The 20,440-nt window shown below is 50.4% G+C and overlaps 2 long non-coding RNA genes across 2 annotated transcripts; both read right to left on the bottom strand.

The window, feature by feature from the left end:
* Positions 1-4,815: 4,815 nt before the first annotated feature.
* Positions 4,816-9,103, bottom strand: LOC147651158 (uncharacterized). The gene is made up of 3 exons (XR_015274840.1): positions 6,735-9,103; positions 6,407-6,640; positions 4,816-6,115 (listed from the first exon to the last, which is right to left on the bottom strand). It is a non-coding gene; the product is annotated as an uncharacterized LOC147651158 (long non-coding RNA).
* Positions 9,104-13,026: 3,923 nt separating this feature from the next.
* LOC147651157 (uncharacterized) lies at positions 13,027-19,530 on the bottom strand. Its single transcript, XR_015274838.1, has 5 exons — positions 19,330-19,530; positions 19,002-19,235; positions 16,172-18,710; positions 15,844-16,077; positions 13,027-15,552 (listed from the first exon to the last, which is right to left on the bottom strand). It is a non-coding gene; the product is annotated as an uncharacterized LOC147651157 (long non-coding RNA).
* Positions 19,531-20,440: the final 910 nt, after the last annotated feature.

The raw sequence follows: 20,440 nt of genomic DNA, 5'->3' as shown, positions 1-20,440 counted from the left end.
ATGGCCAGCAGAATGCAGTGCATGGGCTAGCGTGTCCCTGAGCAGGGAGTGCCCAGCCCGGCCCCAGGCTGGCAGCAGGGGCCCCACTCTGCCTGTGGGGAGCACCTGCCTGTTCTGCTGCTGGCATCGGTCTTCATCCCAAGACCATGTCTTCCTCCTTGTCTTTTAGATCAATATCCATCTCTTCAATAGAATCTTTCGTTTCCACCTCCATCTCTTCCTCTGTCTCGTACATATCCACATCCATCTCTTCCTCTCCACTATCCTCTCCGTCCACTTCCATGGCTTCTTCTCTATCAGTCTGTGTATCGACGTCCGTCTCCTCCTCTCGGTCTGTGCCAGCCTGCAGAGGTAGCAAAATTTCCCACCCTGTCCCACAGAGCTCCAGCCCAGCCAGGCAGCTGCGGGGTGTCCGCCTCCGTGGAATAGTAGCATACCTCTTTTGGAACAAATGCAGACATCCTGCAGGGATGGAGAGCAAAATCCAAGCGATGGGGAGCTTTGGGGACTGCTGGGGGAATCAGGGAGCAGGTGGCAACAAGGTGACAGGGGTAGGCTTGGAGCAGGGTGAATGAAGAGCGTGCTGGCACAAGGAGCCAAGGGTTGTGTTGTGGCCGTTGCTGGATGCTGAAAGTTCTAGCTGGAGCGTGCACTGTGACATCACCGCCAGGAGTTCAGGCCCAGGCTGAAGTGGACAATGGAGACCGTAGAATGAATGACGGAATCCCTGGGTGCTTGGGCTTGGAAGGGACCCTAAAGACCATCTTGTTCCAAGCGGAGCAATCTTCGCCCAGAATAGGTTGCTCAGAGCCCCGCTCCCAGCTGGCCTTGGATGTTGCCAAGGATGGAGCATCCCCAGCCTCTGTGCACAGCCTGGGCCAGTAGCCCAGCAGTCTGAGTGGAAAAGAGCAGCTTCATTAGATCCAACTTCAAGCTCACTCCTGCAGTTGAAAGGCTTCTCCTCTCTGTGCCCATCTTTCCTAGAGCTGCAGGGAGGCCTCGCCAGCCCCCTTCTCTTTCCAGGCTGAGCATCCCCAGCCCCACACGGACAGCAGTCCGATGCGTGGCAGTCAAGGCTAAAGGGTAGCAAATGGCTACATCAGGAAGTGAGAGATGGAAGCTTTTGGAGATGGAAGCTTTACCTCTAAATGTAGAAAAGAAAGCAAAGTGGAGGGGGAAATGGTGGGACTCTGGCTCTGTTCTAACTGGCGAAGATTTTCTTTTCTTCTTTTCTGTCGTGCTAACCCAAGTTTTGTTGTTTGAAAGGAGGTTTAGCAAAATATCCATCGTCTTCTCCACTGCTGAAACACTGAACAACATCTGGGCAGGCTGAGGATGCAGAGCAAAACCTGCAAATATCTACTGCTGATCGTGATCCTGGGGAATGCAGCTAAAGCCAGCCAAAAGCAATTTCTGGAAAGTCAAGCCTGCTTTACGTTTTCTGGAGTTTGGTTGTGCCAACTTCACCAGTCATTTCTAAAAAAGGAAAAGAAACTCCAAGCAAAACAGAGAATAACACAAAGAAACCAACCCAAAGAAACCAATCAAACAAACAGATAAAACACCCCCAATCAAACCAAAGGCAATGAGAAGTTAGGACTAGTTGTAAGGATATCACAGCAGGCGAATGGCTGCTTCCTACTTGGATCACCATCCAAAGCCACCTAGAACAACTTCTCCAAAACATATCCAACAGGAGAAATGGAAAAAGTGATCCATGGCAGCTCTGCATTGTGGTGAAGGATGAGCATGCAGTGGTCCAGATGCAGCATTGCCCACCCTCCAGGCTGCTGTTTGCTCTGCTGAAAGACTCTTGCAGGACTGTGGCCCCTCTCCATGCAATGGAAATCCTTGCCACAGCTCTCAGTTGAGGCACTGGCATTTCCAGAGCCAGATTCAGGCACAATCCTACTGCCTGCTGAGCATCTGGGAAAGGTGCTGAGCATCTTCAGGCCTAGAAGCACAAAAGAGCTCAGGCTCTCCCCGAACTGGGTTTTCAGGGCAGCTTTCCATATCTCTGCAAGATTTCTTCAGCCCTCAACACGTTTGACTTTATGATGTCCAACGATGCATTTGGGTTTCTTCCGTCCTCTTGTGTGCCCGTGAGTAACCTTCCACGTGGATGAAGGAGATTGTGTACAGGACAATTGATTGCGGCATTGCCATTTGGCTTCACTGTCACTCAGTTGAACACGGTCCTTATCTAAGAAGGACTTCCAAGAAATGGGTAGGAGTTTTGGCTGTGAGAGGAGCAGAAAGCACATTTTCTACAGCAAATTGCTAGCTGATGCACTTTCCTCCTTGCCAAAATAGTGATTGCCATTCATCTTCCTGGGAAGAATGTAAAGACCCATTCAGAGATGCCAGGTTCAGCTGGCCTGTGGCTTTGTGTGCCTCATTTCACATGTCCAATTTCAAGGGCCACTAAAAGAGGCTCATGTTTGCCTTGCTACCCACAAGTGCTGTAGGTATTTCCAGGAGAAGAGGGAAAACATCGCTGTCCTGTGGTGTGGTAGAAATGCCACCACAACTGTGATTGTGTGAGCAAAGCCAGCCAGTGCTTTTTGGGGCAGCAGCAGCAGCTGAGAGTGTGGCAGAGCGGTTTTGATACTCTTTTTAGAGTCCTGCAAACATTGTTCCCGAAACAACCCACAGCTTTGCAAATGTGCCCGAAGAAAATGCAAAGAGAACTGGGGTGTGAAAATCAAAGACTGTTTATCTGTAGAAGAAAAGGAACAAGAATGAACTACACCACATATTTACACTGTAAGAATATTGGTAACAACAACAACAACAACAACAACAACAACAAACTATAGAACCTATTTACCTTAGAACAGCTCTAAGAAAACTCTATGAAACGTATTTACAGACAACTTAAACAAACTCTAAAACCTCTATCCTGAACACAACAACTGTAAAACGTATGTACAGCAGGGTGGCATCTGTGTCTGTGATGTCCCTAAGTCCTGCAAGAAAAACAAGTAGCACGGTCAGTGCAGTCAGGCACGGAAGGGTGTTCCATGTGCTGCCGGGCTGGGACACTGGCCCAGTGGGACTCTGCTGCCAGAAGGGAGCCTGGCTGGGGGCTGTGGCCCAGGCACTGGAACAGGGCTTGTGTGGCCCACAGCAAGCCCAGGCCAGGCCAGGGATGGCCAGCAGAATCCAGTGCATGGGCTAGCGTGTCCCTGAGCAGGGAGTGCCCAGCCCGGCCCCAGGCTGGCAGCAGGGGACCCACTCTGCCTGTGGGGAGCACCTGCCTGTTCTGCTGCTGGCATCGGTCTTCATCCCAAGACCATGTCTTCCTCCTTGTCTTTTAGATCAATATCCATCTCTTCAATAGAATCTTTCGTTTCCACCTCCATCTCTTCCTCTGTCTCGTACATATCCACATCCATCTCTTCCTCTCCAGTATCCTCTCCGTCCACTTCCATGGCTTCTTCTCTATCAGTCTGTGTATCGACGTCCGTCTCCTCCTCTCCGTCTGTGCCAGCCTGCAGAGGTAGCAAAATTTCCCAGCCTGTCCCACAGAGCTCCAGCCCAGCCAGGCAGCTGCGGGGTGTCCGCCTCCGTGGAATAGTACCATACCTCTTTTGGAACAAATGCAGACATCCTGCAGGGATGGAGAGCAAAATCCAAGCGATGGGGAGCTTTGGGGACTGCTGGGGGAATCAGGGAGCAGGTGGCAACAAGGTGACAGGGGTAGGCTTGGAGCAGGGTGAATGAAGAGCGTGCTGGCACAAGGAGCCAAGGGTTGTGTTGTGGCCGTTGCTGGATGCTGGAAGTTCTAGCTGGAGCGTGCACTGTGACATCACCGCCAGGAGTTGAGGCCCAGGCTGAAGTGGACAACGGAGACCGTAGAATGAATGACGGAATCCCTGGGTGCTTGGGCTTGGAAGGGACCCTAAAGACCATCTTGTTCCAAGCGGAGCAATCTTCGCCCAGAATAGGTTGCTCAGAGCCCCGCTCCCAGCTGGCCTTGGATGTTGCCAAGGATGGAGCATCCCCAGCCTCTGTGCACAGCCTGGGCCAGTGGCCCAGCAGTCTGAGTGGAAAAGAGCAGCTTCATTAGATCCAACTTCAAGCTCACTCCTGCAGTTGAAAGGCTTCTCCTCTCTGTGCCCATCTTTCCTAGAGCTGCAGGGAGGCCTCGCCAGCCCCCTTCTCTTTCCAGGCTGAGCATCCCCAGCCCCACATGGACAGCAGTCCGATGCGTGGCAGTCAAGGCTAAAGGGTAGCAAATGGCTACATCAGGAAGTGAGAGATGGAAGCTTTTGGAGATGGAAGCTTTACCTCTAAATGTAGAAAAGAAAGCAAAGTGGAGGGGGAAATGGTGGGACTCTGGCTCTGTTCTAACTGGCGAAGATTTTCTTTTCTTCTTTTCTGTCGTGCTAACCCAAGTTTTGTTGTTTGAAAGGAGGTTTAGCAAAATATCCATCGTCTTCTCCACTGCTGAAACACTGAACAACATCTGGGCAGGCTGAGGATGCAGAGCAAAACCTGCAAATATCTACTGCTGATCGTGATCCTGGGGAATGCAGCTAAAGCCAGCCAAAAGCAATTTCTGGAAAGTCAAGCCTGGCTTACGTTTTCTGGAGTTTGCTTGTGCCAACTTCACCAGTCATTTCTAAAAAAGGAAAAGAAACTCCAAGCAAAAGAGAGAAAAACGCAAAGAAACCAACCCAAAGAAACCAATCAAACAAACAGATAAAACACCCCCAATCAAACCAAAGGCAATGAGAAGTTAGGACTAGTTGTAAGGATATCACAGCAGGCGAATGGCTGCTTCCTACTTGGATCACCATCCAAAGCCACCTAGAACAACTTCTCCAAAACATATCCAACAGGAGAAATGGAAAAAGTGATCCATGGCAGCTCTGCATTGTGGTGAAGGATGAGCATGCAGTGGTCCAGATGCAGCATTGCCCACCCTCCAGGCTGCTGTTTGCTCTGCTGAAAGACTCTTGCAGGACTGTGGCCCCTCTCCATGCAATGGAAATCCTTGCCACAGCTCTCAGTTGAGGCACTGGCATTTCCAGAGCCAGATTCAGGCACAATCCTACTGCCTGCTGAGCATCTGGGAAAGGTGCTGAGCATCTTCAGGCCTAGAAGCACAAAAGAGCTCAGGCTCTCCCCGAACTGGGTTTTCAGGGCAGCTTTCCATATCTCTGCAAGATTTCTTCAGCCCTCAACACGTTTGACTTTATGATGTCCAACGATGCATTTGGGTTTCTTCCGTCCTCTTGTGTGCCCGAGTAACCTTCCACGTGGATGAAGGAGATTGTGTACAGGACAATTGATTGTGGCATTGCCATTTAGCTTCACTGTCACTCAGTTGAACACGGTCCTTATCTAAGAAGGACTTCCAAGAAATGGGTAGGAGTTTTGGCTGTGAGAGGAGCAGAAAGCACATTTTCTACAGCAAATTGCTAGCTGATGCACTTTCCTCCTTGCCAAAATAGTGATTGCCATTCATCTTCCTGGGAAGAATGTAAAGACCCATTCAGAGATGCCAGGTTCAGCTGGCCTGTGGCTTTGTGTGCCTCATTTCACATGTCCAATTTCAAGGGCCACTAAAAGAGGCTCATGTTTGCCTTGCTACCCACAAGTGCTGTAGGTATTTCCAGGAGAAGAGGGAAAACATCGCTGTCCTGTGGTGTGGTAGAAATGCCACCACAACTGTGATTGTGTGAGCAAAGCCAGCCAGTGCTTTTTGGGGCAGCAGCAGCAGCTGAGAGTGTGGCAGAGCGGTTTTGATACTCTTTTTAGAGTCCTGCAAACATTGTTCCCGAAACAACCCACAGCTTTGCAAATGTGCCCGAAGAAAATGCAAAGAGAACTGGGGTGTGAAAATCAAAGACTGTTTATCTGTAGAAGAAAAGGAACAAGAATGAACTACACCACATATTTACACTGTAAGAATATTGGTAACAACAACAACAACAACAACAACAACAAACTATAGAACCTATTTACCTGAGAAGAGATCTAACAAATCTCTATGAAACGTATTTACAGACAACTTAAACAAACTCTAAAACCTCTATCCTGAACACAACAACTGTAAAACGTATGTACAGCAGGGTGGCATCTGTGTCTGTGATGTCCCTAAGTCCTGGAAGAAAAACAAGTAGCACAGTCAGTGCAGTCAGGCACGGAAGGGTGTTCCATGTGCTGCCGGGCTGGGACACTGGCCCAGTGGGACTCTGCTGCCAGAAGGGAGCCTGGCTGGGGGCTGTGGCCCAGGCACTGGAACAGGGCTTGTGTGGCCCACAGCAAGCCCAGGCCAGGCCAGGGATGGCCAGCAGAATGCAGTGCATGGGCTAGCGTGTCCCTGAGCAGGGAGTGCCCAGCCCGGCCCCAGGCTGGCAGCAGGGGACCCACTCTGCCTGTGGGGAGCACCTGCCTGTTCTGCTGCTGGCATCGGTCTTCATCCCAAGACCATGTCTTCCTCCTTGTCTTTTAGATCAATATCCATCTCTTCAATAGAATCTTTCCTTTCCACCTCCATCTCTTCCTCTGTCTCGTACATATCCACATCCTTCTCTTCCTCTCCAGTATCCTCTCCGTCCACTTCCATGGCTTCTTCTCTATCAGTCTGTGTATCGACGTCCGTCTCCTCCTCTCCGTCTGTGCCAGCCTGCAGAGGTAGCAAAATTTCCCAGCCTGTCCCACAGAGCTCCAGCCCAGCCAGGCAGCTGCGGGGTGTCCGCCTCCGTGGAATAGTACCATACCTCTTTTGGAACAAATGCAGACATCCTGCCGGGATGGAGAGCAAAATCCAAGCGATGGGGAGCTTTGGGGACTGCTGGGGGAATCAGGGAGCAGGTGGCAACAAGGTGACAGGGGTAGGCTTGGAGCAGGGTGAATGAAGAGCGTGCTGGCACAAGGAGCCAAGGGTTGTGTTGTGGCCGTTGCTGGATGCTGGAAGTTCTAGCTGGAGCGTGCACTGTGACATCACCGCCAGGAGTTGAGGCCCAGGCTGAAGTGGACAACGGAGACCGTAGAATGAATGACGGAATCCCTGGGTGCTTGGGCTTGGAAGGGACCCTAAAGACCATCTTGTTCCAAGCGGAGCAATCTTCGCCCAGAATAGGTTGCTCAGAGCCCTGCTCCCAGCTGGCCTTGGATGTTGCCAAGGATGGAGCATCCCCAGCCTCTGTGCACAGCCGGGCCAGTGGCCCAGCAGTCTGAGTGGAAAAGAGCAGCTTCATTAGATCCAACTTCAAGCTCACTCCTGCAGTTGAAAGGCTTCTCCTCTCTGTGCCCATCTTTCCTAGAGCTGCAGGGAGGCCTCGCCAGCCCCCTTCTCTTTCCAGGCTGAGCATCCCCAGCCCCACACAGACAGCAGTCCGATGCGTGGCAGTCAAGGCTAAAGGGTAGCAAATGGCTACATCAGGAAGTGAGAGATGGAAGCTTTTGGAGATGGAAGCTTTACCTCTAAATGTAGAAAAGAAAGCAAAGTGGAGGGGGAAATGGTGGGACTCTGGCTCTGTTCTAACTGGCGAAGATTTTCTTTTCTTCTTTTCTGTCGTGCTAACCCAAGTTTTGTTGTTTGAAAGGAGGTTTAGCAAAATATCCATCGTCTTCTCCACTGCTGAAACACTGAACAACATCTGGGCAGGCTGAGGATGCAGAGCAAAACCTGCAAATATCTACTGCTGATCGTGATCCTGGGGAATGCAGCTAAAGCCAGCCAAAAGCAATTTCTGGAAAGTCAAGCCTGGCTTACGTTTTCTGGAGTTTGGTTGTGCCAACTTCACCAGTCATTTCTAAAAAAGGAAAAGAAACTCCAAGCAAAACAGAGAATAACACAAAGAAACCAACCCAAACAAACCAATTAAACAAACAGATAAAACACCCCCAATCAAACCAAAGTCAATGAGAAGTTAGGACTAGTTGTAAGGATATCACAGCAGGCGAATGGCTGCTTCCTACTTGGATCACCATCCAAAGCCACCTAGAACAACTTCTCCAAAACATATCCAACAGCAGAAATGGAAAAAGTGATCCATGGCAGCTCTGCATTGTGGTGAAGGATGAGCATGCAGTGGTCCAGATGCAGCATTGCCCACCCTCCAGGCTGCTGTTTGCTCTGCTGAAAGACTCTTGCAGGACTGTGGCCCCTCTCCATGCAATGGAAATCCTTGCCACAGCTCTCAGTTGAGGCACTGGCATTTCCAGAGCCAGATTCAGGCACAATCCTACTGCCTGCTGAGCATCTGGGAAAGGTGCTGAGCATCTTCAGGCCTAGAAGCACAAAAGAGCTCAGGCTCTCCCCGAACTGGGTTTTCAGGGCAGCTTTCCATATCTCTGCAAGATTTCTTCATCCCTCAACACGTCTGACTTTATGATGTCCAACGATGCATTTGGGTTTCTTCCGTCCTCTTGTGTGCCCGTGAGTAACCTTCCACGTGGATGAAGGAGATTGTGTACAGGACAATTGATTGCGGCATTGCCATTTGGCTTCACTGTCACTCAGTTGAACACGGTCCTTATCTAAGAAGGACTTCCAAGAAATGGGTAGGAGTTTTGGCTGTGAGAGGAGCAGAAAGCACATTTTCTACAGCAAATTGCTAGCTGATGCACTTTCCTCCCTGCCAAAATAGTGATTGCCATTCATCTTCCTGGGAAGAATGTAAAGACCCATTCAGAGATGCCAGGTTCAGCTGGCCTGTGGCTTTGTGTGCCTCATTTCACATGTCCAATTTCAAGGGCCACTAAAAGAGGCTCATGTTTGCCTTGCTACCCACAAGTGCTGTAGGTATTTCCAGGAGAAGAGGGAAAACATCGCTGTCCTGTGGTGTGGTAGAAATGCCACCACAACTGTGATTGTGTGAGCAAAGCCAGCCAGTGCTTTTTGGGGCAGCAGCAGCAGCTGAGAGTGTGGCAGAGCGGTTTTGATACTCTTTTTAGAGTCCTGCAAACATTGTTCCCGAAACAACCCACAGCTTTGCAAATGTGCCCGAAGAAAATGCAAAGAGAACTGGGGTGTGAAAATCAAAGACTGTTTATCTGTAGAAGAAAAGGAACAAGAATGAACTACACCACATATTTACACTGTAAGAATATTGGTAACAACAACAACAACAACAACAACAAACTATAGAACCTATTTACCTGAGAACAGCTCTAACAAAACTCTATGAAAAGTTTTTACAGACAACTTAAACAAACTCTAAAACCTCTACCCTGAACACAACAACTGTAAAACGTATGTACAGCAGGGTGGCATCTGTGTCTGTGATGTCCCTAAGTCCTGGAAGAAAAACAAGTAGCACGGTCAGTGCAGTCAGGCACGGAAGGGTGTTGCATGTGCTGCCGGGCTGGGACACTGGCCCAGTGGGACTCTGCTGCCAGAAGGGAGCCTGGCTGGGGGCTGTGGCCCAGGCACTGGAACAGGGCTTGTGTGGCCCACAGCAAGCCCAGGCCAGGCCAGGGATGGCCAGCAGAATCCAGTGCATGGGCTAGCGTGTCCCTGAGCAGGGAGTGCCCAGCCCGGCCCCAGGCTGGCAGCAGGGGCCCCACTCTGCCTGTGGGGAGCACCTGCCTGTTCTGCTGCTGGCATCGGTCTTCATCCCAAGACCATGTCTTCCTCCTTGTCTTTTAGATCAATATCCATCTCTTCAATAGAATCTTTCATTTCCACCTCCATCTCTTCCTCTGTCTCGTACATATCCGCATCCTTCTCTTCCTCTCCAGTATCCTCTCCGTCCACTTCCATGGCTTCTTCTCTATCAGTCTGTGTATCGACGTCCGTCTCCTCCTCTCGGTCTGTGCCAGCCTGCAGAGGTAGCAAAATTTCCCAGCCTGTCCCACAGAGCTCCAGCCCAGCCAGGCAGCTGCGGGGTGTCCGCCTCCGTGGAATAGTACCATACCTCTTTTGGAACAAATGCAGACATCCTGCAGGGATGGAGAGCAAAATCCAAGCGATGGGGAGCTTTGGGGACTGCTGGGGGAATCAGGGAGCAGGTGGCAACAAGGTGACAGGGGTAGGCTTGGAGCAGGGTGAATGAAGAGCGTGCTGGCACAAGGAGCCAAGGGTTGTGTTGTGGCCGTTGCTGGATGCTGGAAGTTCTAGCTGGAGCGTGCACTGTGACATCACCGCCAGGAGTTCAGGCCCAGGCTGAAGTGGACAACGGAGACCGTAGAATGAATGACGGAATCCCTGGGTGCTTGGGCTTGGAAGGGACCCTAAAGACCATCTTGTTCCAAGCGGAGCAATCTTCGCCCAGAATAGGTTGCTCAGAGCCCCGCTCCCAGCTGGCCTTGGATGTTGCCAAGGATGGAGCATCCCCAGCCTCTGTGCACAGCCTGGGCCAGTGGCCCAGCAGTCTGAGTAGAAAAGAGCAGCTTCATCAGATCCAACTTCAAGCTCACTCCTGCAGTTGAAAGGCTTCTCCTCTCTGTGCCCATCTTTCCTAGAGCTGCAGGGAGGCCTCGCCAGCCCCCTTCTCTTTCCAGGCTGAGCATCCCCAGCCCCACACGGACAGCAGTCCGATGCGTGGCAGTCAAGGCTAAAGGGTAGCAAATGGCTACATCAGGAAGTGAGAGATGGAAGCTTTTGGAGATGGAAGCTTTACCTCTAAATGTAGAAAAGAAAGCAAAGTGGAGGGGGAAATGGTGGGACTCTGGCTCTGTTCTAACTGGCGAAGATTTTCTTTTCTTCTTTTCTGTCGTGCTAACCCAAGTTTTGTTGTTTGAAAGGAGGTTTAGCAAAATATCCATCGTCTTCTCCACTGCTGAAACACTGAACAACACCTGGGCAGGCTGAGGATGCAGAGCAAAACCTGCAAATATCTACTGCTGATCGTGATCCTGGGGAATGCAGCTAAAGCCAGCCAAAAGCAATTTCTGGAAAGTCAAGCCTGGCTTACGTTTTCTGGAGTTTGGTTGTGCCAACTTCACCAGTCATTTCTAAAAAAGGAAAAGAAACTCCAAGCAAAAGAGAGAAAAACACAAAGAAACCAACCCAAAGAAACCAATCAAACAAACAGATAAAACACCCCCAATCAAACCAAAGGCAATGAGTAGTTAGGACTAGTTGTAAGGATATCACAGCAGGCGAATGGCTGCTTCCTACTTGGATCACCATCCAAAGCCACCTAGAACAACTTCTCCAAAACATATCCAACAGGAGAAATGGAAAAAGTGATCCATGGCAGCTCTGCATTGTGGTGAAGGATGAGCATGCAGTGGTCCAGATGCAGCATTGCCCACCCTCCAGGCTGCTGTTTGCTCTGCTGAAAGACTCTTGCAGGACTGTGGCCCCTCTCCATGCAATGGAAATCCTTGCCACAGCTCTCAGTTGAGGCACTGGCATTTCCAGAGCCAGATTCAGGCACAATCCTACTGCCTGCTGAGCATCTGGGAAAGGTGCTGAGCATCTTCAGGCCTAGAAGCACAAAAGAGCTCAGGCTCTCCCCGAACTGGGTTTTCAGGGCAGCTTTCCATATCTCTGCAAGATTTCTTCATCCCTCAACACGTCTGACTTTATGATGTCCAACGATGCATTTGGGTTTCTTCCGTCCTCTTGTGTGCCCGTGAGTAACCTTCCACGTGGATGAAGGAGATTGTGTACAGGACAATTGATTGCGGCATTGCCATTTGGCTTCACTGTCACTCAGTTGAACACGGTCCTTATCTAAGAAGGACTTCCAAGAAATGGGTAGGAGTTTTGGCTGTGAGAGGAGCAGAAAGCACATTTTCTACAGCAAATTGCTAGCTGATGCACTTTCCTCCCTGCCAAAATAGTGATTGCCATTCATCTTCCTGGGAAGAATGTAAAGACCCATTCAGAGATGCCAAGTTCAGCTGGCCTGTGGCTTTGTGTGCCTCATTTCACATGTCCAATTTCAAGGGCCACTAAAAGAGGCTCATGTTTGCCTTGCTACCCACAAGTGCTGTAGGTATTTCCAGGAGAAGAGGGAAAACATCGCTGTCCTGTGGTGTGGTAGAAATGCCACCACAACTGTGATTGTGTGAGCAAAGCCAGCCAGTGCTTTTTGGGGCAGCAGCAGCAGCTGAGAGTGTGGCAGAGCGGTTTTGATACTCTTTTTAGAGTCCTGCAAACATTGTTCCCGAAACAACCCACAGCTTTGCAAATGTGCCCGAAGAAAATGCAAAGAGAACTGGGGTGTGAAAATCAAAGACTGTTTATCTGTAGAAGAAAAGGAACAAGAATGAACTACACCACATATTTACACTGTAAGAATATTGGTAACAACAACAACAACAACAACAACAACAAACTATAGAACCTATTTACCTGAGAAGAGATCTAAGAAAACTCTATGAAACGTATTTACAGACAACTTAAACAAACTCTAAAACCTCTATCCTGAACACAACAACTGTAAAACGTATGTACAGCAGGGTGGCATCTGTGTCTGTGATGTCCCTAAGTCCTGCAAGAAAAACAAGTAGCACGGTCAGTGCAGTCAGGCACGGAAGGGTGTTGCATGTGCTGCCGGGCTGGGACACTGGCCCAGTGGGACTCTGCTGCCAGAAGGGAGCCTGGCTGGGGGCTGTGGCCCAGGCACTGGAACAGGGCTTGTGTGGCCCACAGCAAGCCCAGGCCAGGCCAGGGATGGCCAGCAGAATGCAGTGCATGGGCTAGCGTGTCCCTGAGCAGGGAGTGCCCAGCCCGGCCCCAGGCTGGCAGCAGGGGACCCACTCTGCCTGTGGGGAGCACCTGCCTGTTCTGCTGCTGGCATCGGTCTTCATCCCAAGACCATGTCTTCCTCCTTGTCTTTTAGATCAATATCCATCTCTTCAATAGAATCTTTCCTTTCCACCTCCATCTCTTCCTCTGTCTCGTACATATCCGCATCCTTCTCTTCCTCTCCACTATCCTCTCCGTCCACTTCCATGGCTTCTTCTCTATCAGTCTGTGTATCGACGTCCGTCTCCTCCTCTCGGTCTGTGCCAGCCTGCAGAGGTAGCAAAATTTCCCAGCCTGTCCCACGGAGCTCCAGCCCAGCCAGGCAGCTGCGGGGTGTCCGCCTCCGTGGAATAGTACCATACCTCTTTTGGAACAAATGCAGACATCCTGCAGGGATGGAGAGCAAAATCCAAGCGATGGGGAGCTTTGGGGACTGCTGGGGGAATCAGGGAGCAGGTGGCAACAAGGTGACAGGGGTAGGCTTGGAGCAGGGTGAATGAAGAGCGTGCTGGCACAAGGAGCCAAGGGTTGTGTTGTGGCCGTTGCTGGATGCTGGAAGTTCTAGCTGGAGCGTGCACTGTGACATCACCGCCAGGAGTTGAGGCCCAGGCTGAAGTGGACAACGGAGACCGTAGAATGAATGACGGAATCCCTGGGTGCTTGGGCTTGGAAGGGACCCTAAAGACCATCTTGTTCCAAGCGGAGCAATCTTCGCCCAGAATAGGTTGCTCAGAGCCCCGCTCCCAGCTGGCCTTGGATGTTGCCAAGGATGGAGCATCCCCAGCCTCTGTGCACAGCCTGGGCCAGTGGCCCAGCAGTCTGAGTAGAAAAGAGCAGCTTCATCAGATCCAACTTCAAGCTCACTCCTGCAGTTGAAAGGCTTCTCCTCTCTGTGCCCATCTTTCCTAGAGCTGCAGGGAGGCCTCGCCAGCCCCCTTCTCTTTCCAGGCTGAGCATCCCCAGCCCCACACGGACAGCAGTCCGATGCGTGGCAGTCAAGGCTAAAGGGTAGCAAATGGCTACATCAGGAAGTGAGAGATGGAAGCTTTTGGAGATGGAAGCTTTACCTCTAAATGTAGAAAAGAAAGCAAAGTGGAGGGGGAAATGGTGGGACTCTGGCTCTGTTCTAACTGGCGAAGATTTTCTTTTCTTCTTTTCTGTCGTGCTAACCCAAGTTTTGTTGTTTGAAAGGAGGTTTAGCAAAATATCCATCGTCTTCTCCACTGCTGAAACACTGAACAACATCTGGGCAGGCTGAGGATGCAGAGCAAAACCTGCAAATATCTACTGCTGATCGTGATCCTGGGGAATGCAGCTAAAGCCAGCCAAAAGCAATTTCTGGAAAGTCAAGCCTGGCTTACGTTTTCTGGAGTTTGGTTGTGCCAACTTCACCAGTCATTTCTAAAAAAGGAAAAGAAACTCCAAGCAAAAGAGAGAAAAACACAAAGAAACCAACCCAAAGAAACCAATCAAACAAACAGATAAAACACCCCCAATCAAACCAAAGGCAATGAGAAGTTAGGACTAGTTGTAAGGATATCACAGCAGGCGAATGGCTGCTTCCTACTTGGATCACCATCCAAAGCCACCTAGAACAACTTCTCCAAAACATATCCAACAGGAGAAATGGAAAAAGTGATCCATGGCAGCTCTGCATTGTGGTGAAGGATGAGCATGCAGTGGTCCAGATGCAGCATTGCCCACCCTCCAGGCTGCTGTTTGCTCTGCTGAAAGACTCTTGCAGGACTGTGGCCCCTCTCCATGCAATGGAAATCCTTGCCACAGCTCTCAGTTGAGGCACTGGCATTTCCAGAGCCAGATTCAGGCACAATCCTACTGCCTGCTGAGCATCTGGGAAAGGTGCTGAGCATCTTCAGGCCTAGAAGCACAAAAGAGCTCAGGCTCTTCCCGAACTGGGTTTTCAGGGCAGCTTTCCATATCTCTGCAAGATTTCTTCATCCCTCAACACGTCTGACTTTATTATGTCCAACGATGCATTTGGGTTTCTTCCGTCCTCTTGTGTGCCCGTGAGTAACCTTCCACGTGGATGGAGGAGATTGTGTACAGGACAATTGATTGCGGCATTGCCATTTGGCTTCACTGTCACTCAGTTGAACACGGTCCTTATCTAAGAAGGACTTCCAAGAAATGGGTAGGAGTTTTGGCTGTGAGAGGAGCAGAAAGCACATTTTCTACAGCAAATTGCTAGCTGATGCACTTTCCTCCCTGCCAAAATAGTGATTGCCATTCATCTTCCTGGGAAGAATGTAAAGACCCATTCAGAGATGCCAGGTTCAGCTGGCCTGTGGCTTTGTGTACCTCATTTCACATGTCCAATTTCAAGGGCCACTAAAAGAGGCTCATGTTTGCCTTGCTACCCACAAGTGCTGTAGGTATTTCCAGGAGAAGAGGGAAAACATCGCTGTCCTGTGGTGTGGTAGAAATGCCACCACAACTGTGATTGTGTGAGCAAAGCCAGCCAGTGCTTTTTGGGGCAGCAGCAGCAGCTGAGAGTGTGGCAGAGCGGTTTTGATACTCTTTTTAGAATCCTGCAAACATTGTTCCCGAAACAACCCACAGCTTTGCAAATGTGCCCGAAGAAAATGCAAAGAGAACTGGGGTGTGAAAATCAAAGACTGTTTATCTGTAGAAGAAAAGGAACAAGAATGAACTACACCACATATTTACACTGTAAGAATATTGGTAACAACAACAACAACAACAACAACAAACTATAGAACCTATTTACCTGAGAAGAGATCTAACAAAACTCTGTGAAACGTATTTACAGACAACTTAAACAAACTCTAAAACCTCTACCCTGAACACAACAACTGTAAAACGTATGTACAGCAGGGTGGCATCTGTGTCTGTGATGTCCCTAAGTCCTGGAAGAAAAACAAGTAGCACGGTCAGTGCAGTCAGGCACGGAAGGGTGTTCCATGTGCTGCCGGGCTGGGACACTGGCCCAGTGGGACTCTGCTGCCAGAAGGGAGCCTGGCTGGGGGCTGTGGCCCAGGCACTGGAACAGGGCTTGTGTGGCCCACAGCAAGCCCAGGCCAGGCCAGGGATGGCCAGCAGAATGCAGTGCATGGGCTAGCGTGTCCCTGAGCAGGGAGTGCCCAGCCCGGCCCCAGGCTGGCAGCAGGGGACCCACTCTGCCTGTGGGGAGCACCTGCCTGTTCTGCTGCTGGCATCGGTCTTCATCCCAAGACCATGTCTTCCTCCTTGTCTTTTAGATCAATATCCATCTCTTCAATAGAATCTTTCGTTTCCACCTCCATCTCTTCCTCTGTCTCGTACATATCCGCATCCTTCTCTTCCTCTCCAGTATCCTCTCCGTCCACTTCCATGGCTTCTTCTCTATCAGTCTGTGTATCGACGTCCGTCTCCTCCTCTCCGTCTGTGCCAGCCTGCAGAGGTAGCAAAATTTCCCAGCCTGTCCCACAGAGCTCCAGCCCAGCCAGGCATCTGCGGGGTGTCCGCCTCCGTGGAATAGTACCATACCTCTTTTGGAACAAATGCAGACATCCTGCAGGGATGGAGAGCAAAATCCAAGCGATGGGGAGCTTTGGGGACTGCTGGGGGAATCAGGGAGCAGGTGGCAACAAGGTGACAGGGGTAGGCTTGGAGCAGGGTGAATGAAGAGCGTGCTGGCACAAGGAGCCAAGGGTTGTGTTGTGGCCGTTGCTGGATGCTGGAAGTTCTAGCTGGAGCGTGCACTGTGACATCACCGCCAGGAGTTGAGGCCCAGGCTGAAGTGGACAACGGAGACCGTAGAATGAATGACGGAATCCCTGGGTGCTTGGGCTTGGAAGGGACCCTAAAGACCATCTTGTTCCAAGCGGAGCAATCTTCGCCCAGAATAGGTTGCTCAGAGCCCCGCTCCCAGCTGGCCTTGGATGTTGCCAAGGATGGAGCATCCCCAGCCTCTGTGCACAGCCTGGGCCAGTGGCCCAGCAGTCTGAGTGGAAAAGAGCAGCTTCATCAGATCCAACTTCAAGCTCACTCCTGCAGTTGAAAGGCTTCTCCTCTCTGTGCCCATCTTTCCTAGAGCTGCAGGGAGGCCTCGCCAGCCCCCTTCTCTTTCCAGGCTGAGCATTCCCAGCCCCACACGGACAGCAGTCCGATGCGTGGCAGTCAAGGCTAAAGGGTAGCAAATGGCTACATCAGGAAGTGAGAGATGGAAGCTTTTGGAGATGGAAGCTTTACCTCTAAATGTAGAAAAGAAAGCAAAGTGGAGGGGGAAATGGTGGGACTCTGGCTCTGTTCTAACTGGCGAAGATTTTCTTTTCTTCTTTTCTGTCGTGCTAACCCAAGTTTTGTTGTTTGAAAGGAGGTTTAGCAAAATATCCATCGTCTTCTCCACTGCTGAAACACTGAACAACATCTGGGCAGGCTGAGGATGCAGAGCAAAACCTGCAAATATCTACTGCTGATCGTGATCCTGGGGAATGCAGCTAAAGCCAGCCAAACGCAATTTCTGGAAAGTCAAGCCTGGCTTACGTTTTCTGGAGTTTGCTTGTGCCAACTTCACCAGTCATTTCTAAAAAAGGAAAAGAAACTCCAAGCAAAAGAGAGAAAAACGCAAAGAAACCAACCCAAAGAAACCAATCAAACAAACAGATAAAACACCCCCAATCAAACCAAAGGCAATGAGAAGTTAGGACTAGTTGTAAGGATATCACAGCAGGCGAATGGCTGCTTCCTACTTGGATCACCATCCAAAGCCACCTAGAACAACTTCTCCAAAACATATCCAACAGCAGAAATGGAAAAAGTGATCCATGGCAGCTCTTGCATTGTGGTGAAGGATGAGCATGCAGTGGTCCAGATGCAGCATTGCCCACCCTCCAGGCTGCTGTTTGCTCTGCTGAAAGACTCTTGCAGGACTGTGGCCCCTCTCCATGCAATGGAAATCATTGCCACAGCTCTCAGTTGAGGCACTGGCATTTCCAGAGCCAGATTCAGGCACAATCCTACTGCCTGCTGAGCATCTGGGAAAGGTGCTGAGCATCTTCAGGCCTAGAAGCACAAAAGAGCTCAGGCTCTCCCCGAACTGGGTTTTCAGGGCAGCTTTCCATATCTCTGCAAGATTTCTTCATCCCTCAACACGTCTGACTTTATTATGTCCAACAATGCGTTTGGGTTTCTTCCGTCCTCTTGTGTGCCCGTGAGTAACCTTCCACGTGGATGAAGGAGATTGTGTACAGGACAATTGATTGCGGCATTGCCATTTGGCTTCACTGTCACTCAGTTGAACACGGTCCTTATCTAAGAAGGACTTCCAAGAAATGGGTAGGAGTTTTGGCTGTGAGAGGAGCAGAAAGCACATTTTCTACAGCAAATTGCTAGCTGATGCACTTTCCTCCCTGCCAAAATAGTGATTGCCATTCATCTTCCTGGGAAGAATGTAAAGACCCATTCAGAGATGCCAGGTTCAGCTGGCCTGTGGCTTTGTGTGCCTCATTTCACATGTCCAATTTCAAGGGCCACTAAAAGAGGCTCATGTTTGCCTTGCTACCCACAAGTGCTGTAGGTATTTCCAGGAGAAGAGGGAAAACATCGCTGTCCTGTGGTGTGGTAGAAATGCCACCACAACTGTGATTGTGTGAGCAAAGCCAGCCAGTGCTTTTTGGGGCAGCAGCAGCAGCTGAGAGTGTGGCAGAGCGGTTTTGATACTCTTTTTAGAGTCCTGCAAACATTGTTCCCGAAACAACCCACAGCTTTGCAAATGTGCCCGAAGAAAATGCAAAGAGAACTGGGGTGTGAAAATCAAAGACTGTTTATCTGTAGAAGAAAAGGAACAAGAATGAACTACACCACATATTTACACTGTAAGAATATTGGTAACAACAACAACAACAACAACAACAACAACAACAACAAACTATAGAACCTATTTACCTGAGAAGAGATCTAACAAAACTCTATGAAACGTATTTACAGACAACTTAAACAAACTCTAAAACCTCTATCCTGAACACAACAACTGTAAAATGTATGTACAGCAGGGTGGCATCTGTGTCTGTGATGTCCCTAAGTCCTGGAAGAAAAACAAGTAGCACGGTCAGTGCAGTCAGGCACGGAAGGGTGTTCCATGTGCTGCCGGGCTGGGACACTGGCCCAGTGGGACTCTGCTGCCAGAAGGGAGCCTGGCTGGGGGCTGTGGCCCAGGCACTGGAACAGGGCTTGTGTGGCCCACAGCAAGCCCAGGCCAGGCCAGGGATGGCCAGCAGAATGCAGTGCATGGGCTAGCGTGTCCCTGAGCAGGGAGTGCCCAGCCCGGCCCCAGGCTGGCAGCAGGGGACCCACTCTGCCTGTGGGGAGCACCTGCCTGTTCTGCTGCTGGCATCGGTCTTCATCCCAAGACCATGTCTTCCTCCTTGTCTTTTAGATCAATATCCATCTCTTCAATAGAATCTTTCGTTTCCACCTCCATCTCTTCCTCTGTCTCGTACATATCCGCATCCTTCTCTTCCTCTCCACTATCCTCTCCGTCCACTTCCATGGCTTCTTCTCTATCAGTCTGTGTATCGACGTCCGTCTCCTCCTCTCGGTCTGTGCCAGCCTGCAGAGGTAGCAAAATTTCCCAGCCTGTCCCACAGAGCTCCAGCCCAGCCAGGCATCTGTGGGGTGTCCGCCTCCGTGGAATAGTACCATACCTCTTTTGGAACAAATGCAGACATCCTGCAGGGATGGAGAGCAAAATCCAAGCGATGGGGAGCTTTGGGGACTGCTGGGGGAATCAGGGAGCAGGTGGCAACAAGGTGAAAGGGGTAGGCTTGGAGCAGGGTGAATGAAGAGCGTGCTGGCACAAGGAGCCAAGGGTTGTGCTGTGGCCGTTGCTGGATGCTGGAAGTTCTAGCTGGAGCGTGCACTGTGACATCACCGCCAGGAGTTCAGGCCCAGGCTGAAGAGGACAACGGAGACCGTAGAATGAATGACGGAATCCCTGGGTGCTTGGGCTTGGAAGGGACCCTAAAGACCATCTTGTTCCAAGCGGAGCAATCTTCGCCCAGAATAGGTTGCTCAGAGCCCCGCTCCCAGCTGGCCTTGGATGTTGCCAAGGATGGAGCATCCCCAGCCTCTGTGCACAGCCTGGGCCAGTGGCCCAGCAGTCTGAGTGGAAAAGAGCAGCTTCATCAGATCCAACTTCAAGCTCACTCCTGCAGTTGAAAGGCTTCTCCTCTCTGTGCCCATCTTTCCTAGAGCTGCAGGGAGGCCTCGCCAGCCCCCTTCTCTTTCCAGGCTGAGCATTCCCAGCCCCACACGGACAGCAGTCCGATGCGTGGCAGTCAAGGCTAAAGGGTAGCAAATGGCTACATCAGGAAGTGAGAGATGGAAGCTTTTGGAGATGGAAGCTTTACCTCTAAATGTAGAAAAGAAAGCAAAGTGGAGGGGGAAATGGTGGGACTCTGGCTCTGTTCTAACTGGCGAAGATTTTCTTTTCTTCTTTTCTGTCGTGCTAACCCAAGTTTTGTTGTTTGAAAGGAGGTTTAGCAAAATATCCATCGTCTTCTCCACTGCTGAAACACTGAACAACATCTGGGCAGGCTGAGGATGCAGAGCAAAACCTGCAAATATCTACTGCTGATCGTGATCCTGGGGAATGCAGCTAAAGCCAGCCAAAAGCAATTTCTGGAAAGTCAAGCCTGGCTTACGTTTTCTGGAGTTTGCTTGTGCCAACTTCACCAGTCATTTCTAAAAAAGGAAAAGAAACTCCAAGCAAAAGAGAGAAAAACGCAAAGAAACCAACCCAAAGAAACCAATCAA

This window comes from Cyanistes caeruleus, chromosome 11, assembly GCF_971803275.1.
Source record: "Cyanistes caeruleus chromosome 11, bCyaCae1.hap1.1, whole genome shotgun sequence".
Classification (NCBI taxonomy): domain Eukaryota; kingdom Metazoa; phylum Chordata; class Aves; order Passeriformes; family Paridae; genus Cyanistes; species Cyanistes caeruleus.
The sequence above is the reverse complement of the archived record's forward strand: the minus strand, read 5'-3'. Positions and strand labels throughout refer to the sequence as shown.